This window comes from Podarcis gaigeae (assembly GCF_964106915.1).
Source record: "Podarcis gaigeae genome assembly, chromosome: 13".
Taxonomy (NCBI): domain Eukaryota; kingdom Metazoa; phylum Chordata; class Lepidosauria; order Squamata; family Lacertidae; genus Podarcis; species Podarcis gaigeae.
The window spans coordinates 53702608-53729267 of record NC_139689.1 but is presented as its reverse complement, the minus strand read 5'-3'; the positions used below and the strand labels follow the sequence as shown (position 1 = coordinate 53729267).

The following is a 26660-nucleotide window of genomic DNA, read 5'->3' as shown; positions in this document are numbered from 1 at the left end:
TGAATCCCGATTCTAACACCACTCCAGTTTGGTGTCATCTGCTGGTTTGATGAGCATTCCCTCAGTTCCTTCATCCTTTTTAAAGATGTTGAACAACATTGGGCCCTGTGGCACCCCACTTCTCACATTTTTTTCAGGATGAAGAGGAACCTTTAGAGAACACTCTTTGAGTTTGATCAGTAAACCAGATGCAAATCCACCTAACAGTCCAGCCCACGTTTCAGCAGCTTCTCCACACGAATATAATGGGGGACTGTCAAACCCTCACCCAGTGTGGTTCATGGCTGAGCATGGATCTGAACCCTGGTCTCCCAGGTCCCAGCCCAACCCTCAAGCCTAGGTCCCCAGATGTTGTTGGACTACAACTCCCATCATGCCTAGCTAACAGGAGTAGTGGTCAGGGATGATGGGAGTTGTAGCCCGACAACATCTGGGTACCCAAGGTTTTGAAAGGCTGCTCTGACCACTACACCTCTGAACTATAGGTATTTACATCTCTCAGGTGCAACCCATTGCACTCCATACGTTTCCATTAAATACCTGAGTAGTGTTGTTAGTTGTGATGAGGAAGGCAAGTCTTGACAAATGAAAGAAAAGCTTAAGCCCCCCCCCCCATCCCCTGACAAATGAAGAACACAAACTGACAGCCAAATGAGAAATCCATTCTAGACTCTCCTCAAAATGGATGAACCTGTCAGTAATCTCCTTGGACAGATAAGAATTACCAATAAGCCTCTACAGAGAGTTTGCTAAAGTTTATTTTTTTAAAAGCTAATAATAACATAGGGGAAGGACTAATGTCAGGCTGATGCATTTGAAAGTGCTCCAGGAAGTCATTGCTTTTCTACAGCATATAGCAGCAAAATAAGAATGTTTTACATTAGTTCTATTTTAAATTGTTATGATTAAAAATATAAGAAGAGTCTTGCTGGACCAGGCTGAACATAAGTGGCTCAAATGCCAGAAGAAAAGCTAGACAAGACTAATCAACAGCAGCACCTGAGGAGCTTCTTTTAAAAAATATACATATACAGTGGTACCTCTGGTTAAGTGCTTAATTCGTTCCGGAGGTCCGTTCTTAACCTGAAACTGTTCTTAACCTGAAGCACCACTTTAGCTAATGGGGCCTGCTGCTGCTGCCATGCCACTGGAGCACGATTTCTGTTCTCATCCTGAAGCAAAGTTCTTAACCCGAGGTACTATTTCTGGGTTAGCAGAGTCTGTAACCTGAAGTGTATGTAACCTGAAGCGTATGTAACCCGAGTATGTATGTAACCTGTTATAAACTTACCCTAGTTTATAACAGACTAGCATTTTCTGAGTTAATAATGATAGAACTTAGATTAATGTTATAGTTAACTGTCCAGCATTTTTCAAACTAGTGCTGGGTTGAAATTTCCATTTATTTGTCCCATTTGCAGGTGGCAAAATGGGGAGTAGGTCCTGGTGATTCTCAGGGGGTGAAAGTTCACAGGTGGGGGCAGACTGACAGCCAGCAACTTTGTGCCCCCCCTGGCTCTGAGCCCCTGGATGCTGAAAAGAGCACCATTGCCATTGCTAACACCATTGGCAGCAGGAGGAGGAGGAGCAAAGGGGGGAGCATTTCCCCCCATTTTCATTCATGAAATCCCACCCCAACTCAGCCAAGAGTTCAATAATTGAACTCCTAGCAGCCAGAGTTTCCAATAGTTTAGTTTACTTTTCTCTTCTTTAGAGCCAGGATGGTGAGGCACTTCAGTGTGCTCTCTTTCACTCTCTCTCTTTTATTTTTATAAACAAGAATAATGTTATACAAATAAATATACCAAGTTTTCTCATGTCATTTGTATTTCACAAAAAAACATAATACATGTGGAAAAATATCTACAACATATTATTAGTAATCAATGTATAGATTCTTGGTTTATGAACAATTAAGGAGAAGGAGAAGTGAGGGGGGAGAGGCAAGTGGGGTGGTTCTGCTTCTGTGAGTGTGTGCGAAGGATTGTGTCAACGTTACTTGTATGGGTTCTCTTCCTATTCACTCATTGCATTTCCTTGGTGGTGAGAGAGGTTGGGTGTGACTTAGGGTGTGGTTGGTTGTCTTTGGTTGTCTGTAGTGAGAGTTGTTTTTGTGTGTGAGCGGGGTGCGAGTGTGTATTTTTGAGTAAGGTTAGCCAGCCACTGTGAGTTCTGCTACCTCAGCCAACACTATATGGCTTCATTGACGTTCTCATGTCCAGGTAAAGGCTACTGATTGCTGACCAGACTGAGCTTTCCAGGATAAATGTGCAAAATGTGCAATGATGGCTTTCAGCACCACAGAAAACAAAAACAAACCCCTGCCCGATAGAAGCATTATTATTTCAGTTCTGCTTCTAGTCTGCTGAGGTGCTGTGAGAACAGAATGCAAAGCCAGATGTGCCTGACCCAGCAGGACTCTTCTTGTTGTTGTTTAGTTGTTTAGTCATGTCCGACTCTTCGTGACCCCCTGGACCAGAGCACGCCAGGCAGTCCTGTCTTCCACTGCCTGCCTCAGCTTGGTCAAACTCATGCTGGTAGCTTCGAGAACACTGTCCAACCATCTCGTCCTCTGTCGTCCCCTTCTTGTGCCCTCCATCTTTCCCAACATCACGGTCTTTTCCAGGGAGTCTTCTCTTCTCAAGAGGTGGCCAAAGTCTTGGAGCCTCAGCTTCAGGATCTGTCCTTCCAGTGAGCACTCAGGGCTGATTTCCTGAAGAATGGCTAGGTTGGATCTTCTTGCAGTCCATGGGACTCTCAAGAGTCTCCTCCAGCACCATAATTCAAAAGCATCAATTCTTCTTTATGGGGACTCTTTATGGGCACTCTTCTTAGGGTCCCCATAAAGCATCATATTTCCAGCGCAATGAACTTCCCCAGTTGCAAGTGTTATTCCAACTTTCCCTGGGAAAACTTGCATTTTACTGCTGAATCAGAGCAAACAGCAGTTGGGTTTTCTGTGGGCTGCCATTCAGTGATGAAGTGCATGTTTTCTTGGGGGAAATGCAGGAACAAAAAAGGAAAGGAAAGGAAAACTGGTTTGGACATGGAGCTTTAAAGCCTGGACATGTGCCTGAAAAGCACAGTGCAAAAGGAAGTCTGGATGAGCCCTTAGTGTCCAACAGTCATACAGCTAAAACTCTACAATCTTTGGGGTAAATGTGCCAGTGCCAGAAGGCGAAATATGAAATAGCACCATTCTGGGGGCATTGCAGCCCTGATGCATCCTCTGTCCCCATTTCCAGGGGGTTTTGCCCTTAGTCCCTTGAGTCAGGGAGCCGGCCAGAAGTGCGCTGCTGGCAAGTGGGGGCCTCAGGCCTCGCCCCAGCTCTCCCCACTCCAGGGGGGTGGCAGCTGCGTGGTGGGTTTCCTGCCTGCATTCTGGAGGCATCTTCCCTTTCCCAGACTTGTTCCACATTCCCTGCTCCCGGAACTTGACAGTTCCCATCTGTTCCCTGAGGGATCGAATGGCTCCATGGAGAGCTGCGACCCTGCGCACCTGGCCGAGGAGATGCCGAGGGCGGCCTTGAGCCCCGCCGGCTTGGGGGCGCCCTCGTCCTCGCCCTCCTCCGGAGCAGAAGGAAGAGCCAGAGGCCCGGGCGCCAGGGGGTCCTCCTCGCCCTCTCCGCCCTTCCAGGCCCCACAGAGAGGGGGCCCTGGGCCCGCGTAGCCCGCTGCCGCCTGAGCCGAGGGCAGGGCGCTGCTGAGGAGCCAATGCCAATGCCAATGCCGCCGCCGCGCCCAGCAGCGCCAGCGCCGTCGCCGCTGCGCACAGGAGCGCGCCCGCCCGCCCGCCCGCCCAAGCGAGCGCGAGAGCGCGGTCTGAGGCAGCCAGGAGCCAGGGAGGCGGCGGCGGCGGCAGGGAAACAGGCGCCTTCTTCGCCCCGAGCGCGGGACCCTCCCTCCGCCCAACAGCCGGCCTTCCCTTCCCGCCAGGACCGCCGGTTCTTCTTCTCTTGGTGGGGCTGCTTCCTCACTCCGGATTCGCGCCGCTCCGACCTGGCGCTTCGCCGCTTGTTTGGGTTTTGCCTCCTCGCTCCGCTCGCCTCCCGCCTCGGGTCCCGGAGCTGCTCCGTGCGGGGAGACCCTCCTCCCGCCACAGCCTCTTCCCCAGGTGAGTTGCGCCTCTCCCGCACTTTTCTCGGGCTGGGAGCCATGCAAGCACCGGCGGCGACCGCGCAGAACCCGCCCCCCCTTGCCTTCTCCCTCGGCTTCCGAGCTCCGACCAGCTCCTTCTTCCCCGGAGAAGCCGATGGGGCTGGTCCCCCCCTCCCGTCGGGCTGCTGGGGAGCCGGGGCAGGGAAGCGCCGCGCATCTCGCCCTGCGCGGCTCTCCCTCGGGGCGCTTCTCCCGGGACTCACGCGGCGCCTGCCTTCCCCCGGGCGGGCGAGGGTCGCCGAGGGAGGACTGGAGCAGGACGGGGAGGGAAGCTGCGCCCAGCACGTGAAATGATCCCCTCCCAGGCTTCTGGAGGATCCCTTTCCCCCGATCTGACAGGCTCATTAATAGCCAACCCCCCAAGAACGGGCAATTAAGAAAAGCCACTTCAGTGGCCCCAGGGGCTGTAGCCAAGGGGGCAGCTCCTCCCAATTGTTGAAAGGAATAACACTCAGCTAACTGAAGTTCTGCCCCCCCCCAGCAGAAGCCTCCCCCCCACAAAACCCTGCCCCCCGTAATGTCCTCTTTCAGGGCGGGATTTTGACCTGTTATGGCCGAAGAAAGGCTGAAGACTGAACAACTTTTGGGGTGATCTTCCAAAAAAAGCTCAGCAACAACGCCCCCCTCCCCAAATCCCGGGGGCGCCCATGAATGACCCTTCTATTTAAGGCAATGTAAGGGCTGTTTGGAGGAAGACCCTGCCGCGTCCCGATGGGGCTCCGGGGGGGGGGGGGGATGCCGCTTCCGTCATATGCAAGCAGGTTCAGTTCTGCGAATCACAAAGTTATGTTGTGCTGCTGAAACCTGACAGGGAGTTTTGTCAGTGGTGCGATCCCTTCCTCTCAACAGCGTTTTTTGAAAAATGGAGAAGGTACTGTTAAATGATTGCCAAAATAGTTGTTGGTTTTTTAACGAGAGGGAGAGAGAGATTTCCAGTGATCTCTTATTTGGATTCAGAGATGCAGTTCTATTACATGTATTCGAATAAGAAGGTGTGGTGTGGCATTTTACAACTTGAATCAAAATTTATTTGTTCACTTATGCATGCATAGTTTCTTCCTCTCCTTCAAGTCACATTAGTGGTGGATGCGCAAGTCAGTAGCTGTGATGCCGGCTGGGACAGACCCAAACAATATAATAGAAAGTATGGGTGACCAAAAGTCTATGCCACCTCACCTATTGCTTCAAATTTAGGTTAAATAAAAGTTTGGGAGTGTGGTATTGAGTCAGAAAGATAGCAATCCCGACTTACAGGAATTCAGATCAACTGCCTGTTTTATTATCAGTTATCCAATATAACAAGCTATTGACTCGTTTTAGCCTTTGACCAAAAAGAGGCCACCAGCAAACCTGGAGACAGGCAGAGTCCTGTGTTCACCAGAGACCTCTAACCTAGACTGTAACTAACTATGGGGTGTTGCTGACATTATTATGAAGTTCCTGGCCCATATAGACAATGCCTCTAGACCAGAGGTTCCCAACTTTTTGGGGGGCCATGTCCCACCTAAGCATCTCTAAAATCCTGATGCCCCTCCCCCATGGCATATAATGCTTATTATTCAAAAAGTGAATTCCTGTTCATGTGGAGGAAGCCTAAAAGGACATACACTGTTAATAACTCATTCTTGAATTGCCCCCCCCAAAAAATCTAATTGCCCCCCCCCCCCGTGGGGCATGTGCCCCATGTTGGGATCCACGGCTCTAGACAGATTCCAAAGAGCAACACCTGAATCTTAAATTGTGTAAACACAACGCAAAAAACAAGCATTGTGTAAAACCTACTTCTGTGTAGAAGAAAAGTATACAGATTGTGCTCTCCCAACATAACCATCCCATTGCCTGCTACTTGTGCACCTAATAAATAGCTGTTACCCTAATTAGCTATTCATTGCAGGAATACAAAAAATGTTCAGCTGTTTAAATGTCATCAGAAATTGAGTGAATGTAAGCATAGTATAGGAGTGCTTTGTCAATTTTAGAAAATTAATACTTCTTATATGTTTAGTATTATGGCCAGTTGTGGCTAATCTATTATTACTTCTCATATGTTATTTGCTTTGTTTGCCGCAAGTTCTTGTACAGAATACACAGTGCATAGTTTGAATTAGATCAGAAGTTTCTGGCAGATAACTATTTTAACTTCTGCATCTCTTCCTACTTACTAACTAGTCTGTAACTAGTATTAAAACATAATGTGACAAGGGAAGGTTTGTTGTTGTTGTTTTTGCCATTTAAAATATCTGAATATCTGAATATGAAAACATTTCACGATGGCACACTAGAATGCAGTTTAATGATTCACGGAATGAAATCACAATGCTTGTGAGGTGGACTCACATCCTCACTACAAAAGGCAAATGTAGGGCAGAATTCAGCCTATTGTGAACACATTTATCCCACTGATTTCATTGGGAGGTTATTGAAAGATATCCTTAACCTCTGCATAGAGAGGATTACAAACGTTTTCAATTTTAGATGAGTCACACCCTTAATTAGCACCTGATAAACTATATGAGCCTTTGTAGCCTAGTTAGTATTACCAAGTATAGTTTGCTCATTTTGAAACAAAAGTTGAACTGGAAAACCTGTTGCGTGGCTCTCAGAAGGTGAGACTGGGACCCTGCTGCTTCATCCCATGGGAATCATCACCGTGGCAGTGCCACAAGATTCACTGCTGTGTAGAAATGCCACCAAAATTCAACAGATTCAGGTCTGGAGATGAGCTTTTGTAGTGCTCATCTCAAATGAAGGAAGGAATCCTTGGAAGTTCTTCTCTGGTTCTGATGAAAATCAAAGGTCGAGAAAACTTTATGGTTGACTTCGCCTTTGAAATGCTGCACCCAGCACAGCTGCTTCTGGGTGGGCAGGTGGGGGAACCTCCCCATATAACAGAAGAGACCCCCTAAAGAAGAGACCAAATTGATATTACCAACCACCACCACCACCACAGCTTCTGGAACTCTTTTAGACTGGTTGTTTAGAAAGTCAACATAAAATGAAAAATATTCAGGGGCATTTTTTAAAACAACAACAACCCCGAAATAAATTACTATGTATATCACTGAAGTTGATGACATTGAATTTGACCTTGTCCAGGAGATCTTCTCAGCCTAACTTCTGCACTACAGTGCAATGCTTTTCAGGCCCTCCTAGGCAACACAAGAGATTAACATAGAAGGAGAAATACCGTAATAATGAAGGAAACAAGACTAACAGAACAGTTGAAACATGCAAGAAACTTTAAGTTGTCGTCATCATCATCATCTATTAAATTTATATACCATCCTTCATCTGAAGATCACATACTCAAGGAAATGAGCACTTAGTAGAACAACGATGAACTGTCATTAGAACATATATCTCCAAAGGGGTTTTAACAATCTGAAATACAACAGTACTGGGAAGGGCATTTCAACAGAATTATAATATCTAAGATACTGCTATAGACATTTGAATGGAAACAGCAGTATTTCAATGGACAGAACATGCCTAAAATGGAATGTCAGCAGCTAGCATTCCGAGAACAATGGAAGTGTCCCTGCTGGTCTGGTACTGGTTCTGATGCTGAATGACAGCATATTGTAAAATGAATACAATAGTATTGTTCAAATAACTGTAAGGACCAAGTAGTACCTTCAGTGGAATTACAAAGCCATAAACTTTTCCCCAATTGGAGAGATGTTTCAGTGGACTGATGGACCTGATATTTGATAATAAGCACTAATGTGAGTATCCTGGAAAGTTATCTTGGCGGTGTGGTGGACAGTTTACTGGAAACACTGTTTCAGTGTAGAGCAGAGATCAACAGTGGTTGGTTTTTTTTAATGTTGCTTTCATGTTCATTATTATCAAAAGGACTGAAAACAGAACAGCAAGTATCATAATGTTTTAAAGTAAATTTGTGGTGTACCCCATTTGGAATATTATGTGCAGTTCTGGTTACCTGATCCTAAGAAAGATGCTGTAGTGCTGGAAAAGTACAGAAAAGGACAGTTAAACTGATAAAATGTCTTTTCTTAGCACAAAGATGTGCAGAGCAATCCGACAGAACAATCTTACACCAGATCCCTAGATGCACTGCAGATATACTGGCACAACAACTGGCAAAACCTGTTGGGCGATATCTGGTTTTCAGCATTGCCATGTAACACCAGCTAAACATCACATCTGAAATAAGGATGGCGCTATGTAGAGGCATTGGCTGGCTTCACTCTTTTTCCTGCATCGTGATTTTTGCATAGCGCACGCACACACACACACACACACACAGTATATTGCCAGGTCAAAAATTATGAAACCAATATCACAATATGAACTTCAACCTGGTTTTGGATGATATATCACACAGCCATAGTGCCTGCTCAGCCTTGTGGGAAAGGGGAAAGATATAAGTACATACATACCACATAATTTCCAGCACAGTCCACCAAACATGGAGGTGCTGGCAATGAATACTGCATCATACACAGAAGCAAAGGCAATCAGTGACATCACAATGATCTGGGCTTGTCCACAGCACACACTCCATGCATCACAGCACACCATGGTAACACAATGATGATATAGCAGATGGACTCTTCTTTTAAAGAGATTTGCAACATTTATGACTGTATATGTGAGATACTTTAATAACATTTGTGAGGACCTTAAGTATACAGAAAGCCAGTGGGGGATGAATGATTTAGGCTGCAATTCAATATATACATTTACCTGGGAATGAGTCTAACTGAACTCAAGGGGGCTTACTTCTCAATAGATGTACCTGTATATAGGATTTCACTGTTACAGTTCTGTTAACATTTCACCAATTTGGGTGTGCACATGAAAATAATAGCTTAAGGACAAAGAAAAGTTGAGTGTGAGAGACCAAAGAACAGGCACACGCCTAGCAATCCTGGAAGCAGGTGTCATTAGCTGTTCTTAGGGTGATCGCATAGTATGTCTGCAGGCTGCCCCAGCTCATTTTCACACAATCTGTCACTGAAAATAGTTCAGACCTTTTGCCTCATACTGTGTTTTCCCAGGTTGCCCTTGATCAGCATCCCAACTTTCTGGTTTCTTTGTGCCAAAGTGAATGCTTCATTAAATTGAAACTAGCCTTCCTCCAAAATCCTTCACTCTGTTAGAACAGTTATCAGGTGATGCTCCACATCTTAGCTCCTTATCTTTTGTCACCTCTCCTCCATTCTTAGCAAAATCTTCCCTTAAAATGAGAAACAAGAGGTGGAATTTGCAGACACTTGTTCTTTCACTACTGATACCATCAAGACCAGCCCAGCCAGAGCAGCAAATAGTATAGTAATTCATGTACTGCTATATAAATTTACAACTATGGGGATACATTTGCATTTTCTTCCTTGTGTACCGAAATGTATTGGACCACCACTGGACATCATGTTCATTTCTTCTGAGGAAACAAGTTTCTGGTCTTACACACACAAGCTTTGTTATTTCATAATCTTGCAGAAGGAATTTAGATGGTCTCTGGATATTTCTGCTTTGTATGCAAACAGGTGAAAGTGCTCAGTCAATCACAAATGCTTTGTGTTGGTTAGAACTAGGTTTTAACCCATATGGCATAACTGCCTAAAGTTGCGGGAGAGGCAGTGTTAAATGGAACAGTAAACACAATGTTTATGTTGTTGGGTGAGTGGCTCCAGCCTTCCTTCATTATTATTATTTTTAAAAAAATAGATATAGTTACAAAGTGGCAGATGCAAGCACTCTCTTGTTATTAATGAGTTTGCAAAAACTAAACAAGGGCATTAGGGTATAACATCCTAAGTGAAAATAACTGCTGACTCCTGATGCTGAAGCTTTTAAGAGGCTTGCTTTTTAAGCCAGCATGTACTTGAGAAATGGGTCATGTGTACAAAGTATAGTTGACTTCTTTCCTTCTTCGTATCCCTGAAGAGTTTTTGTAACTTGCTGGACAAAGCTTGGATAAATAAACGTTTAACCCTATTAAACTTGTTAATTAACTTGTCAATTTTGAGTCAGGCTTCTGTATAGCCAATCTCCTGCTTAGTGAGAAACCAGGAAGCCTTTGCAATCTGCAACACGGTTTTTCCTTTTTCCTTCTCCTTTCGCGTCACAGATGGCTTCGTACCAGGCATTAGGGAAGGGGGTAAAGCAGCAAGGAGGGATTATTTTCCTTCTCCGATGCCTATTGTGAATTGATAGAAAAGACCACAGCCATTCCATCTTCCAGTCTTTTGTACATCCAAGAGGAGTAAAGGGAGGGACAGGATCTTATTTCACTTCATGCTGGGCTTTTGTAGAAGGCCCTTTGCCTCTGCTGAGTAGAGCCCAAGGGTCAAAATACAGAGGTGGTCAAAAGCATGGAGGCTCCAGGAAGTTTCTCATTTCAGTAGCTAGCTTTTGCAGAATGCTGCCGGATGCTTGAGATGGGAAGCTTCCTAGATCTTGATCAGAGGAACTTGGGAGCTGCACAGTCCCTTCCTCTCTCTAGGCTTGGAAGCATCACTGGGCTTGTTCACTGATGGCAAGGAGCCTCGGACCAAAGCACATAGCCACTGTCAGTGTTTGTTTGGCTGTATTTGAGCTGAGTTTGGCATTTACTATGTGGACAAAAAAAGATGAAACATGAAGAGTTAATTTAGAACCCTCCCTTTTTTTGGGTGGGCCATTCTCAAATTGACCGGAGAGAAATTCACTCAACAGTTTCAAAGCAACATGCAAGGTTCCTGTACAGTGGTACCTCAGGTTACAGACGCTTCAGGTTACAGACTCCGCTAACCCAGAAATAGTACCTTGGGTTAAGAGCTTTGCTTCAGGATAAGAACAGAAATTGCACGGCAGCAGCTGGAGGCCCCATTAGCTAAAGTGGTACCTCAGTTTAAGCACAGTTTCAGAACGGACCTCCAGAACGGATTAAGTTCTTAACCCGGGGTACCACTGTATAGTGGAATGATGAATGCTAGTTTGTACACCAAAGATGTCTGTATACGAGACGACTTGCCTAGTGAAATAAGTTAGCAGCAAATAAATACTTCCAAATAAATGAGATGTTTAAGAAAGACAGTAAAGAACGAGGTTTAGCGGATAAGGAATCGAATTTTCAAAGTGAGGTTATTGATAATGATGGCAAAAATTTATCTAAAATGTACAAACTGTTGTTATATTGGAATTTGGAAGACGAAGAAGTTAAGTCGGTGATGATCAGCTGGGCCAGGGATGTGGGTCATAATATACAATTCGAAGAGTGGGAGAAACTGTGGAATTAGGGATTAAAATTCACTGCTTGTATGACGTTAAAAGAAAACACGATGAAGATGTTCTATAGATGGTACATGACGCCGGTGAAACTGGCAAAAATGTACAAGACATGCAATCGGTGCTGGAAATGCAGGGATAAAGAGGGCAGTTTCTTCCATTTGTGGTGGGATTGTAAGAAAGTGAAAGACTTCTGGGAGAAAATATACAATGAGTTAAAGAAGATTTTAAAATACACATTTATGAAAAAACCAGAAGTCTTTCTGTTGGGAATGGTAGGAAGTGAGATAAAAAGGGAAGACTGCAAATTCTTTAGATACGCAATCACAGCCGCAAGAGTGTTACTGGCCCAGGGTTGGAAACAGCAAGATATACCGACCATAGAAGAGTGGAGAATAAAATTGTTAGATTACGCAGAGCTAGACAAATTGACAGGGAAGATCAGATACTTAAGAGACCAAAAATTCATCGAGAACTGGGGGAAATTTGTGGAATATCTGGAATGTTTAAGTGAAGGACAGATGACGCTCAAGGGATTTAAAGAAGCACTGTAAGAAAAGTAAGAAGTATTGTCTAAAGAGAATAGGAAAAAAAGGAGATAAATAATGTCAATACAAATTGGAGAAATGTGTAATCAAATTACGACTATGAATGATTTACGGAACAGTTGAGAGAAGTCCAAAGGAGAAATAAGTAATGGAAAAGATGTGAAATTTATGCAAATTGTTTTGTTTTATTTGTGGATTTTTGTTTTGCTATTATTTATTTTTGTTTTATTTGTGGATTAATAAAAATTATATGGAAGAAAAAAAAAAAGAAATAAGTTAACAGCAATTTCAGTGTGTTTTGCACACATTAAGGATTTTCTGAAACATTTGTTTAAACAATATGTTTCTTCATTCCTTTCTTCAGTGTAAAGGGCTCAACTTGAAATGGGGCCTTACCCAGGCAAGAGACTGTTCCTTTCTTGTCCTGCTTTGTGGGTGTCCTTCTGAAACATCAAACTTTCATTATATTTAATTATTGATTGGAAGCATTTTTCATGCCAGAGCAGCACTTTACACATAGTGAAATCACTTCTCTGGAGAGAGGAAATGTTTCAAGTGATTCTTGGGTTGATTTCAGTTTTGCAAATTGCTCAGTTCTGCCCCCACCTTTGTGTACCCAATAAACTTAAAGCACAAAACGATAAGCACGATGATTATACTACCATGAATCACGTGGGTTCTAATGGCCTAATGCACTGAGCTTTAATTAGTAATATATATAATTTTTTTTTACAAGAGCAATATTGTGAATGAAATGTAGATGAATGTGACTTTATATCTGAGTTTCCCAGAAGGTTTTAAATGGATTCCTGCTCCTGATGTGTGTCTAAATAATTAATAGAGTCGCTTCAAGGTTTTAGACAAACAAGGCTATTGGTTGCTAGTAAAGAAGAAGAAAAATGCCTTAGAACAGTGTTAAGTGCTCCCCTCTTTTCAAGGAAGTTTGAAGTTTGGGGGCAAGATTGCAGAGTTTTAGTTGCATTGAGTGAAGAGAGCACTGGAAACTTATGATGTATTTATAATTTGCTTTATTTACGAATATTCAAACAAAGCATATTACAAGTACATAAGTACTCCTTCAGCAGACAGTCCTCAATATTTATTTCCAGGAAAAGCCCCTGTACTCGTTTCATCTTATTCTACCTAGAAATTCTCAACATTCTCCTCCTCTCTCAAATTCTATCCAAACTTAAACTGATTTTAAAGATTTTATCTGCTCCCTAAGACTAGTTGGAGGACATCATTTTTCCAAACTCTGCTTTGCATTACATCCAATAGATGGAGGGAGATTTCAGGCTATTAGGGGAACATTTCCTGTTATTATCTCCCACTGGTGAAACGTGAACCAGTCAGCAGAGGCACACAGGGGTGGGGCAAGCGTTCCACGGGGACAAGGCAGTGAGCATGGGGGCAGCGCCACTCGCGGTGAGCGTCCCACAGGGGTGGGGTGCCGATGTTACCCCCCCTCAGGGATGACACCTGGGGCGAACCGCACCCCTTTCCTCCACCAGTGCCAGTCAGTCTAAGAAAATAATCCCTCCTAGCACCTGTAACAATGCTTTCAGGGCTGTGATGTAGGAGGGTGGGGAACCCCACGGGAGCTACATGCCAGGGATGGACAGGGCCAGAGACAAATGTGGGTGAATCCAAGGCCAAAGTGGGTGGAGTAGTGTATGTGAAGCTTTCCTTGGTGCAATAGGCTGATATCCAGTCGTGAAAAAGGTCAGGAGTTTATACAAACATACGCACCCCTCTCTGTCTTCCACCCTTGCAAGCAAGGGCCCATTCCAGCCAGGCAAAAACCCTTGAGGAGGGTGCAGAGCAGGGCCAGTGAGAGGTGTGGTGTGAGGAGGGGTTGTGGATTAGGGAAAGACCCCAAGGGATGGTCAGAGGGGACTAGAGGGCTCCCTTTGGCCCCCTGTAGAATATCTTCAGAGGGGAAAGTTACACAGCCTCTTTCTCTTGCCATTCCTCCTCCCAGCCTCCCAAACTGGCAGTCGTCAGCATTACTATTCAAAGGTGAAGGGGACCCACCAGAATATTGTTTTATTTATTTGTGCATTGACATATTCAGGATCAGCACTTTCACAGAAGTATATCAAGCTGGTGTCCAATGTACAAGATATAATAAAATCAGTTTGTTTTTTTAAAAAAATTGAACATAATTAAAAACTTTAATAAATTGATGCATTAGACTTTTTAGAGAACCCATTAGTGCAGAATACAGCAACTTGTTTACCAGTTGGAACCAGGGCCATGAAATAAGGTAGATAATGGTTGGAGGCTGCGGCATCCTTCGCTTAAAACTCTTCCTTCTTTTCAGTGCCAAGTGAAATGTTACTTAACTGTCTGGGCCTTTTAGTTTGCTTGTTTCTCGATGGAATCTTATCTGCTTTGCGATCTGTTTTATTCTTTGGTGTTTATTGTGGATATTATTCTTGCAACCTGCTATATGAGCTTCTGCTGAAGAGCAGCTAATAAATAATTTAAATAAATAAATGTAAAACCCAACTTGCCACTTAGAAACCAAGAAGGCAACAAGCGACCACTCCATCCTGTATGTGGAATGCAAGTGCTTGTTTCATAAATTGTGTGTAGCGCTGCACAGATTGGAGGCAGGCAGATGTTGTCCCCATCTTCAAAAAGGAGAAAAAAGAAGATCCAGGTAACCACCGACCAGTGAGGACCAGGAAAGGTCCTGGAACAGACAATTGAACTCATTTTGTGATTACTAAGACCCAGCATGGGTTTCTTAAGCCAGTAGGGATGTGGGTGGCATTGTGGTCTAAACCACTGAGGCTCTTGGGCTTGCCGATTGTAAGGTTGGCAGTTTGACTCCCCATGACAGGGTGAGCTCCCGTTGCTATGTCCCAGCTCCTGCCAACCTAGCAGTTCAAAAGCATACCTGCACGAGTAGACAAATAGGTACTGCTGCGGTGGGAAGGTAAACGGCATTTCCGTGCATTCTGGCACCTGTCGCAGTCTTCTGCGTGCCAGAAGTGGTTTAGTCATGCTGGCCACATGACCCGGAAAAGCAGTCTGCTGACAAAAGCCAGCTCCCTCGGCCTGAAAGCAGAGATGAACGCCGCAACCCCATAGTCAAATTCGACTGGACTTGAACTATCCAGTGGTCCTTTACCCTACTCTTAAGCCAGTGGATTCAAGTTACAAGAAAGGAGATTACGAGCAATAATCAAGAAGAACTTTCTGACAGTAAGGGCTGTTTGAGATTGAAATGGACTCCCTTGGCAGGTTGTGGACTCCTGCTTATTAGAGTTTTTAAACAGAGGTTGGATGGCCATCTGTCATGGATGCTTTAACTGATATTCCTGCATTGCAGGGGGTTGGACTGGATGACCTTCAGGGTCCCTTCCAACACTACATTCCTATGATTCTATTGGTGAGGGTTGCAGTGATGGGGATAGTCTAGCAGACTTCCGTTTCTAGTCTCCCATTCTACTCAGGGTTTCCCATTCCTTTGCATGGTTTTTCTCCAGAGCTAGAAACAGTTTTCTCTGTCTGCCAGCTACACAATCAATAGTTATGTACTAGCCTAAGACACAACATGGTTGGCAGGCTGAAGAGCTTTATGCCAAATAGTAAACTGCTTAGGTCCAAGCTATCTGAAAGACAGCATTCCCTCATATGAACCTGCCTAGGTTATGAGATCTTATAGGGGAGGCCCTTGCCTTGGTCTGGTCACCTTCGCAGGCATGCTTCATAGCGATGTAGGAAAGGGTTTTCTTGGTGGCTGCTCCCAGACTTTGGAACTTCCTCCCTAGATAAGCTGGGGGGTGTTACTGGGTTGTTGTTTTTATTTTGATTATATATTTTGTGGTTTTGTTTGTTGATTTTATTCTGTGAACTTCCCTGAGACCTCCAGGTACAAGGCAGTATAATAATAATAATAAGTAGTAGTAGTAGTAGTAGCAGTAATAGTAGTAGTAGTAGTAGTAGACTGGCTCGCTCCTTGTTGTCCTTCTGCTGGCCGCTGAAAACCTCCTTATTCCAACTGCTTTTAATGAAACTGACTGCTTTTAATGAAAGGGCTGGTGCCGTGCTGTTTTTAATTGTAATTATCTGTATCTTTTAAATAAATTATATATGTTTTTTAGTGATTCCCCCCCCCCCAATGTTTTAGCTGTTCTTATTTTTATCTGTAAACCGCCTTGAGTCCCTCCAGGGAACAAGGTGGGGTATAATTAAATGTACAACTACAGCAAGGTGTGTGGATAGGTTTTAAAAATAAAATTGGTTGGTTTAGTGAAGCTAATATAAGTGTTTTCAATCCATATCAAGGAATTCCATAGCTCTGATAGAAAATAAACATTTTTTCACAGAATGCCAAAAACTCATCAGTGTCAAACTTTGCAAGTCAAAAGCAGGTTTCCTCAACCTCGGCCCTCCAGATGTTTTTGACCTACAACTCCCATGATCCCTAGCTAGCAGGACCAGTGGTCAGGGATGATGGGAATTGAGTCTCAAAACATCTGGAGGGCCGAGGTTGAAGAAGCCTGGTCAAAAGGGCTTCTTCAGCAGATCTGAATGGGCAGGCAGAACAAAACAGGGGGAGGTGCTCCTTCAGCACACTGGATTGCTAAAAGTTTGGGCTTTATAGACCCAAACCATCATCTTGAATTGAACTTGGTAGTGAATAGGCAGCTCTTTCAAGAGCGGCATTACATGATCCTATGTTGCTCTTCTGCACTATTTCCAAACCATCTTTAAGAGCAGCCAACTTACCACACTCTAACAGTAGACAAGACCTGTTAGCGTGATTATCATGCGAAACTTGTTGACTGCGTAGAAATAAGAGCGGAATTTCAAACTAGGACATAAACTACAGTAGTATAGTATTTGCCAAACTTTTCAGAGTAGGTACCTACCTTTAACACCAGCCTACATTCTGACATCCACTTCTAAACATTTCCTAGATCTAGAACAAGTGAACCTGTAACAAAGATTGTTGCCGTGTGGAGTGCTGCTGTTCCCTCTTCCAAACCGCCATTGCCGCCTCCTCCTCCATTGTTCCCCATTCTTTTCCAGGACTTGCCTTCCTACCCAGTTTCCCTTTCTTCACTCCTTATTGGGTTGCTCTGTGGGCAATAATTAGCATCAGCAATAGGGGGAATGGTGTACCCATCTTTTTCATTTCTTTGCTTTTCTTCTTGTTTCTTTTCCCTTCTACCCCTTTCTTTCTTTTCAAAACTGTAAACTATTGAAAAAAAGAAAAAGAAATGGCAGGTGCAATCCATTTTAGATGTGGGTGCATCTCAATCCTGGAACCCGACTCAATAGATATAATGAATTGGTGGAACTTAGGGACAGCTAGTTACACTGCAGGAAATACCGTAGCTATTGAAAAGGCACTGTTGTTTTATTTTAAGACATCAAACAAGGGTTAACCGGCATTTAAATATTTTTGTAGCTGTTGTAAATCACAGTGCCCTAGAAGCTTCCAAATAACTTGAATCTACTGACCATTTTCTTATTCCAAAGAGATAGGGGGAAAAGAAAATATTAATACAAGCAGTGTTGTCACCAGCTTATTGAATTTGTGGTGTACAGGAAATTACACGGACAGCATCACCAGGAAAGATAAGCACATAATACTCAGAGTTAATGACACAATCTTCTAACTCTCACTGTGTATATATTAGCACCTCTGATTTCACTCAAGTGACTGGCAAAGTATCATAGGTAATTAAAGCAAAATACAAACTGCTTTCATGAGTTGTGAGAGGCGGTTTAATTTAGGAGCTTATGGCTTAAATACCTGTCAATAGCAGAATCAAAACTGCGGTAATATATTTCATACAATAATTATACAACAATAGTACTGTATTTACTCAAGTCTAATGTGCTATCGAATCTAATGCGCACCTCAATTTTTGGAACCTTGAAACCAAAAAAAAAAGTATTTGCTGGCAAATGTAAATGTGCCAGCAAATCTAATGCGCACCTTAATTTTTGCAACGTAAATAGGCCAAAAAGGTTAGTATTACATTCAAGTAAATACTGTAATTATGATTATTATTAATGTCATTTATGAATCTCGTCTCATGCAGGATCCTTAAGTGATTTACAGTATAATAATATATAAATGCTGCATATATAAAAACAGCTAAAGCTATTGCATAGATAAATACGTACACATGTGCTATCAAACAGCACTTCACACAACTGGATCCCTTTTAGCATTCAGGATGTATAGTGTGGGTTTATTTTCTTGCTACTCTTTATAGAATTTATTAGTTTCAATGTTTTTAGCCGTGTGTTCCTCAAATTCTTTTTTAGCTTCCCTTACTGTCTGCTTGCAATCTTTCTTTTGCCAATGTTTGAGTTCTTTTTTGTTCTCTTCCTTGGGACAGGACTTGGCAGTTTTTGATGGACGCCTGCTTGCCTCTCATAGCTTCTTTGACTCCGCTCATTCACCATGCTGGTGTCCTCTTGACCCTCATGGTACCTTTCCTGATCTTCAGTATACACTCCAGCTGAGTATCTAATATTTGTGACTTCACCTGTCTTCCTAAAGCGGCTTCCTGGATGGCTGAAGGGAGGGCCTGGCAGTGGCCAGAGGGAAAGCCCTTCGCTGTTTTGGAATTTCAAGGTTGGCTATATATGGCATCTGGGAGGTGAGGTGCCTTCTGGTTTCACTGATTAAAAATTTCAGGGACCTGGCTAGATCTGCTTGGTGTTCTGCATTTTTAGGCATTGTTTGATGGGTTTTTTTGGCTTGTTCAAGACTACGCAGGGGGGAGGATAGTCTCAGCCAATAATTTAGTGTAGCAAGCCATACTTTGGCCTCGATTCTCACGAATCCGGTTTTGAGATATATGGTAGCATTTTCATGACTGGGAGTGGCCACCAAGACCATATTACACTGGTCCTTAAAGACCTACATTGGCTCCCAGTACGTTTCCGAGCACAATTCAGAGTGTTGGTGCTGACCTTTAAAGCCCTAAACGGCCCCAGTCCAGTATACCTGAAGGAGCGTCTTCACCCCTATTGTTCAGCCCGGACACTGAGGTCCAGTGCTGAGGGCCTTCTGACGGTTCCCTCACTGCAAGAAGTGAGGTTACAGGGAACCAGGCAAAGGGCCTTCTCAGTAGTGGCCCCCTCCCTGTGGAACACCCTCCCTTCAGATGTCAAGGAAATAAACAACTGTCTAACTTTTAGAAGACATCTGAAGGCAGCCCTGTTTAGGGAAGTTTTTAATTTTGATGTTTTATCATGTTTTTAATACTCTGTTGGGAGTCTCCCAGAGTTGCTGGGGAAACCCAGCCAGATGGGCGGGGTATAAATAATAAAATTATTATTATTACTATTATTATTATTATCATCATCATCATCATCATCATCAACAACAACAACATCTGCATAAAGCAACACAGGGATATGCTTTCCTGCTCGTTTTGGAGGGTGGAAGTTCATATTGTGGAAGGGGGTCCCATATCATTTATATAGAAATTGAATAAAGATGTTGTCAGGGGTTCAGGAGCAGAGACACAGGAGGGGGAGCAAATGGAGAGTGAGGAGGAGGAATCCGAGTGGGGTGGAGGCAGTGACAGTGGCCAGAGTCATTCCACGAGCCTCTCCAGCGAATCGGAAGATTCACAGAAGGGAGCGCCGATGGCCAGGGCAAGGGGGGCTCCAGGGGGAAAACCCCAGGAGGAAGGGGCCAGCGGGGACTCCCTGAGCAGCAGTTGGAAATCAGGACCAGCTTCCCCACCAGAGCGCAGTAGGGAGGGGGAGTCCCAGGAATCGGGACCAGTGTTCTCACCACCAGTGAGAGGAGATGAGTCAGGTTTGACCACGCCCACATCGGAGAGCGGGGAAACGGTCAGGAGGAAGGTTACCGGCTGGGCGCGCGCGCCAAGTTCAAATGTACAGGCGAGCGGCACAGCAGGGAGCCCAGATAGGGAGCCAGGTCCTAAAGCCCGCCGGAAGGAAGGGCAAGACTCAGGGGGGTCAGCATCAGAAGAGTCCAGGAAGGAGGAAACCCCAGGGGGCAGAAGGACCCAGAGGAGGAAGGAACAGCGCAGGAGGTGGAGCCGGGCTAGGATCTTGAACTGGTGCGGAAGGGATAGTGACTCAGAGGGGACTTCGCCGATCTAGAGTCTAGACGTAGGGCTGCGCGCTCTGGGGTTTGAAATGGAAACTAAACTTCAATAAAGACTTTTGTACATTACATCAACCGGGCGTTGGTCCTCTGTGAGCTGGGACCTAGAGGCAGTCCTGACAGATGTAAAATGTATTCTTAGTTTACTTTGATTTACGTTTACTCCAGGGTTGGCCAACCTTTCATGCCAAGTGGGCCGTGAGAGTACTTTAATACAGAACCCTCAGGCTGCAAACTGCTTTGTTGCATGGGGACAGGGAGAGAGGCCAAAATCTGCCCCCCCCCCTTGCATTGCCTCCCCAAAGCCAGCTAAGTGAGTTGCCAAGGATTTAGGCAGAGCCCTGCCAGAGCCCTCACGCCTCCTTCCCAAAGCCCAGCACTTAACTTACCCATTTTGATGGAGGCAGTGTGTGGGCTGGGGGGATGCAAACGTTCCCAAAGGCTGCCCAAAAATACCTCAAGGCCCAAACATTGGACCACTCTGCTTTACCCTTAAAGGCAAAGGTAAAGGGATCCCTGACCGCAGTCGCAGTCGCCTCTGGGGTTGCGGCGCTCATCTCGCTTTACTGGCCGAGGGAGCCAATGTTTGTCCACAGACAGCTTCCGGGTCATGTGGCCAGCATGACTAAGCCGCTTCTGGCGAACCAGAGCAGCGCACGGAAACGCCGTTTACCTTCCCGTCGGAGCGGCACCTATTTATCTACTTGCACTTTGACGTGCTTTCGAACTGCTAGGTTGGCAGGAGCAGGGACTGAGCAACGGGAGCTCACCCTGTCGCGGGGATTCGAACCGCCAACCTTCTGATCGGCAAGCCCTAGGCTCTGTGGTTTAGACCACAGTGCCACCGGTGTCCCTCTGCTTTACCCTTACATCACATTAAATGGCACACTGACCCAAATGTCTATGTCAATATATATATTATATATATAATATATAATAGCATAGTTTTGAAATTGTTGGACTGAGAAAATAGTTGATTTGTGCTGATTCTGGGGACACACCACTGCTATGCTGGTTTGACATATGTTTGTTGGGGTATCAGGGAAGTACTTTTGGCATATTTATGCCAGCAGCATATTTCAGATTCCATTGCCATAGGAGATCACAGGTTCCCTTAAGGTTGATTGGTAAATAGTACATCTAGTTTATCACTTGCTAATGTGAAACAAAGTATGACTTCTCTTTTTGACATTAAATGCAGAATTCTAATTTAAATAAGTGCTGCTGATAGAACTATCATGAACTGAGAAATTTAATTGAAAGCTGAATTTAAAAACACACAACAATGTAACATTAATTGCAGTTTTTGAACTCAGCTTTAAAGTGTTATATATTCATATGGTTTAATTAATTTCTTAATCCAAAACCAAACCCATAGAATTAGCTGACATTTCAAAAGTTTATAAATTTACTTTTAAAACACTGGGAGACATTGTATTTTCTGGAAGGGCACTTTGTCTGCACAGATGCCAATGGGGTAGTTATGGCGGTGATGTAGCTTTGCTAGATGCACAGCAATATATAACAAATGATGCCAGTCTCAAATCTCTTAATGGAAGATTGGCACACTGACTGCAATGGGCACTTTGGCACTGTCCAAACATAGAAATTGGACTCTGGTTGACTTCAGAGGGAGAATTACACTCTAAATGTTTTGAGGCTGAAAGAAAAAGATGTCTCTCACTTTATTCAATTTTCAGATCCCTTCCCACTTCTATCAATGTCATCAGCATGCTGATATAATTCAATTCCATCTTCCATTAGCCGCTAATGCCACATTAGGCTGGCTAGCTAAATTAGATCCTCCCTAGGTGTTTGCTCTTGGCTCTCATAGTATGTATGAAAGAGGCAACCTGGTCTCCCCACTGGTTTCTCGCATTTGTTCCTAATGTACTCTGCCCACCCTGTCCATTCTTTCCAATCAATTTTATTGGCTACATTAGTGCTTTCCCAGCTTTAATGACTTGGGGCTTCAGATATAAAACACTAAAAAAAAAACAACCCAACCCAACTAAGAACAGAAGCTCAGAATGGATGAAAATCAAGTAGTACTCTGGCCTCATCCAGAATTATAATCTTAAAACAGTTGTTTAGAAGGTTAGATCAGTTCCATCCCTGTACTAAAAATGTGATTCTATAACTGTATATCTGGTTTCACAAACAGTACAGGTGCTGCTTTCGTTCTTGCACTGCTGCTATAATCAGTGGTGCTAAGGTCGTTTCTTTTAAACAAGTTGCACATTGAATAATTTAAACTCAATCTTTCTTTGGAATGGAATTGAATTTTTAAAATTCATATTGAGATGAAGCAAGCTGTTTATATGCTGGCAACATGGCGAAGGCATGCATGGTGCCCAGTGACTTGTTCCTGCTGTCCTTGCCTTCCTGAGGTAAAATCATTTCATGCTTTTGGAAAGATGACTGTTGTGACAAAGTAAGACCCCACTGCTATAGGCGGCAGGTCTAGGGGGCCACAGAAAATTTGTGGGTGCTTAGCACCCACAATGCGGGGCTCTGATTGACTTGTGGTTTCTACTGGAAGTCACGGCACAGCCCCAACGCAACTTCCCAGATGGTGTCACAGGCCCTGCCAGGCCTCCAAACGTGACTTCAGGTAGAAACTGGAAGTTGCACCGGAGGTTTCGCAAGCAGGGGTGGAGGAAGGGGTGTGTGGTGGGGGCAGGGCTCCCCGGGTGTCTCCACTGAGGGGGGTGAGAAAATGCCAGGCGGTACTCACTGCGGGCCCTGCAGCGCGACTGAGCCACGCGTCTCTCCTGGGAGTGACGTGGTGGCTTGGGCACCCGCAGGCTCTGCACTGCTGCAAATGGTCCACCCACTGCCTCCCCCTCAGCTGTAGGGTGGCTGAGTGGGAGGAGGCAGGCAGGCTCCTCAGAGGCCCTGCGTAGCGTCCTGCCCCGGCTTGCCCCGCCCCTGGGCACAGGGCATGCATGCTGTCCCAGGGGCCCAATCAGCTTGCTCTGCCGCTGCTCTTGGGGCCTCGGACATGACCTCCAAGACCCCACAAGGTGTCAGAAGCAACGTCCGAGGCCTTTCCAGACCTTCGAATACAACTTCCAGTAGGATCCAGAAGTCACGTCAGAGGTTTTGTGAGGATTTGAACATAACCTCCAAGACCCCGCAAGGCTTCGGAAAGACTGCCACGCTGCTGCGGTAACATGACATCACAACATCACGTCACGGGCGCCATTGGGCACCCATAACCTGGGGTCCAAGTCAGCGCCTCTGTCCACTGCTGCTTCTCTCCTTTATGCTTTCAACTACTGGTTGAAGTCACCGGAAGCCAAAAAGTGGCAAGCTGTTCCCAATGGTCCTCCTGTAAAGAACGCAAAGAGAGAATCTTCACCCAGTTTTGATGGCTCCAATGAGGGTGAGAAGTCCCCAGCTAGTGGCTAAGCTTGCTGCTTTGCCCAAAAATGCCAGTAAAGGCAGCTCCTGACAGTGCAGAGAGTAGCAGTGGTGATTCTAGTGACTCTTCTGATTCAGAGCAAGAAAAGTAGTCAGCCAAGAAGACAACAGAAAGCTAGCCCAAAAACAAAGCCACAGAAGATGCCTAGAAGTTGTAGTTCAGATTCAAGTAGCTCAGAAGATGCAGCTCCAAAGAAGCAGCAACCAAAGCCAGGGGAAGGCCAAAAAAGGCAGCAAAACCAGCAAGTTTATGCACCCATGCCATAGAAGGCAAGCCCTACCAGGGAGGGTAATTAATTAGGGCATTTCAGCTAGAGGATTCCAAAGTACCATGTCCATAGAAACTTTTGGTGGATTACAAGCTCAACATGAGTCAACAGTGTGATGCAGCAGCAGCAAAAAAAGCTAATGCTATTATAGGCTGCATCAACGGATGTATAGTGTCCAGATAGTAGGGAAGTAATAGTACCACCTATTCTGCCTTGGTCAGACCACACCTGGAATACTGTGTCCAATTCTGGGTTCCACAATTTAAGGATGTTGGCAAGCTGGAACGTGAACAGAGGAGGGCAACCAAGATGATCAAGGGTCTGGAAACTATGCCTTATGAAGAACAGTTGAAGGAGTTGGGTATGTTTAGCCTGGAAAAGAGAAGAATGTCACATGGAAGAGGGAACAAGCATGCGTTCTCCTGTTCTGGCCTGAACCAATGGCTTCAAGTTACAAGAAAGGTGATTCCGACTAAACATCAGGAAGAACTTTCTGATGGCAAGAGCTGATTGACAGTAGAACAGTCTCCCACAGGAGATTGTTGACTCTCTTTCCTTGGAGGTTTTAAAGCAGAGGTTGGATGGCCATCAATCATGGATGCTTTAGCTGAGATCCCTGCATTGCAGCGGGTTAGACTAGATGACCCTTGGGATACTTTCCAAATCTACAATTCTATGATTTATATTCCTGGTTGGTGGCTAGTTCACTATGAAGAAGGCATTGTGGTTCCCACAATGTGTGTATGAGATGGCAACTGAGATTATATATTTGGTCCTGGGGACTCAGTTGCCAATTCCTTGTTCATCAGCATTTTGTTTGTTGGTTTTAGAGTTCAAAGTACTTATTTCAGGCATGTTAGGACCATTCTTACATTGTGCAGTCTTTGAGGCTTTTAAACTACCGGTATATCACCTTTGGGACGCGGGTGGCGCTGTGGGTTAAACCACAGAGCCTAGGACTTGTTGATTAGAAGGTCGGCGGTTCGAATCCCTGCGACGGGGTGAGCTCCCGTTGCTCAGTCCCTGCTCCTGCCAACCTAGCAGTTCGAAAACATGTCAAAGTGCAAGTAGATAAATAGGTACCACTCCGGTGGGAAGGTAAACGGCATTTCCGTGCGCTGCTCTGGTTTGTGGCTTAGTCATGCTGGCCACATGACCCGGAAGCTGTACGCCGGCTCCCTCAGCCAGTAAAGCCAGATGAGCACCGCAACCCCAGAGTCGGTCACGACTAGACCTAATGGTCAGGGGTCCCTTTACCTTTACCTTTATATCACCTTTGACCCTGTCCCTCCTTCTAGGGATGTTCCATTTCATTTCTTGAACCTCTTGCCTGCCTGTCACTTTAAAAAGAGCTTGAAGGGGAAGATGTTATTTGTATGTCAAATACAAGGAGGTCACTGAGACCATCACTAGAACAAACTTGCCCTCTTACATATAACAACATCAGTTCCATTTCAGAAGGTTAACAGTGTCACTCTCACACTGCTACACATTGTTCTTCAAAAAGTATGAGTCTTGTGGCACCTTAAAGAGTAACAGATATATTATAGCACAGTGTTTTGTGGACAGATGCACAAAGTGCTATCCCAAGTAAAAATATAAATACTGACCACAAGATTTTGCTTGAATGCTGCTTTGCTGCGTTGGAAAATAGCCTACCTCTTAGGTGTTTTGTAAAGCAGCTCAAGGTCCACCCGCATCTGCTTTCATGCCCCACTTTCATTATTAAGAAATAAAAAACTGGCTATAACTTTTCCTTTTGTCAGTGGTGGATTAAATTATTTTATTTATTATTATTATTTGACAGAAGCAGATGACATTTGCAGGCATTATTTTTTCTTTCAGAGGGGATAAAACATGGCAAGTCAGCTTAAGCGCTTTTGTGTGGGGCACCTTTAAAGTTTGATTTATTTTTAAAGGAAACATCTATTATTATTTTATTAGGGTTCAAAATTAAATGATATTTGCAGTGAAAGTTGTACAGTATGTTTTCTGAGGGCATTAATCCTGTCAAGTTTCAGAACAATTGCTGCAGCAGTTTTCCTGAAAAGGCAGTTTTCACATTTTATTTTATGTTTACCCATCCTAAAACTCGTTACAGATACTCGTTACCCATCCTAAAACTCGTTACAGGTGCTACTGGAAGGAATTTTTTTTGTTCATCCTAAAACTGTCATTGCCCCTAGTTGTGAACTATTTGTGAACAATTGGTCTGAAACCTGCAGACATGGAAGAGGGGCCCCAGCAAAAGGCTCCAGCCAAGTTGCAGAAAAATAGTTCCAAGGGTATTGCGTTAGGCACTCAGTGCTGATTTTGAAGTGATAAAAGTGATTTGTTTTCCAAGTAAAATTATTCTCCCTGACAGAATCTAGACCTGTCAGTCACAAAGGAGGTTTCCCTCCACCTTCTCTCCACTCTGGTGGATGCTGTCTCTTCCTCCATTACTGCACCCTGAAACTATGGGAAGCTTAGAGACATTGCTTCCATTTCAGCGTACGCTTGCTGCAGACAGTGTAGGCAAATGGATTTTGTGGTGTGTTCTGGGTGGAACCTGGAAGCATGTGTAGCAATCAGTGTGTTTTCTGTTTAAAGAGGGGCTTATATACTTTCACAATAATGTCCAGAAAGTAAAATTCTGGTTTAGGCTCAGGTTGATGGTAGAGTGGAAGACATTGAAGTTCTGGTAGAACTGTAGTAGGCCTTCCTTCCCATGAGTCCCAATGATGAAGTCATCAATGGTGTCTCAAATAGAGGAGAGGTTTTTGGGGAACAGAGCTGAGAACACATTGTTAAGTCAGCCATGAAAATGTTAGCATAAGGCAGGCATAGGCAAACTCAGCCCTCCAGATGTTTTGGGACTACAACTCCCATCATCCCTGGCCACTGGGCCTGTTAGCTAGG

The 26660-nt window shown here is 44.5% G+C and overlaps 1 protein-coding gene and 1 long non-coding RNA gene across 5 annotated transcripts in view; one reads left to right on the top strand and one right to left on the bottom strand.

The window, feature by feature from the left end:
- The first annotated feature begins 3801 nt into the window (after positions 1-3801).
- Positions 3802-26660, top strand: part of LOC310830079 (poly(rC)-binding protein 3-like) — a 238217-nt gene continuing 215358 nt past the window's right edge. For 2 of the 4 annotated variants that reach the window (XM_083709602.1, XM_083709613.1), the window contains exon 1: positions 3802-4114. The gene's annotated coding sequence lies outside the window, so the exon portion shown is untranslated. The remainder of the gene's footprint in view (positions 4115-26660) is intronic. The other 2 variants (XM_083709604.1, XM_083709608.1) reach the window with 2 other exon arrangements.
- On the bottom strand, positions 6435-8973 carry LOC310830283. The gene is made up of 4 exons (XR_014557537.1): positions 8562-8973; positions 8102-8127; positions 7246-7307; positions 6435-6938 (listed from the first exon to the last, which is right to left on the bottom strand). It is a non-coding gene; the product is annotated as an uncharacterized lncRNA (long non-coding RNA).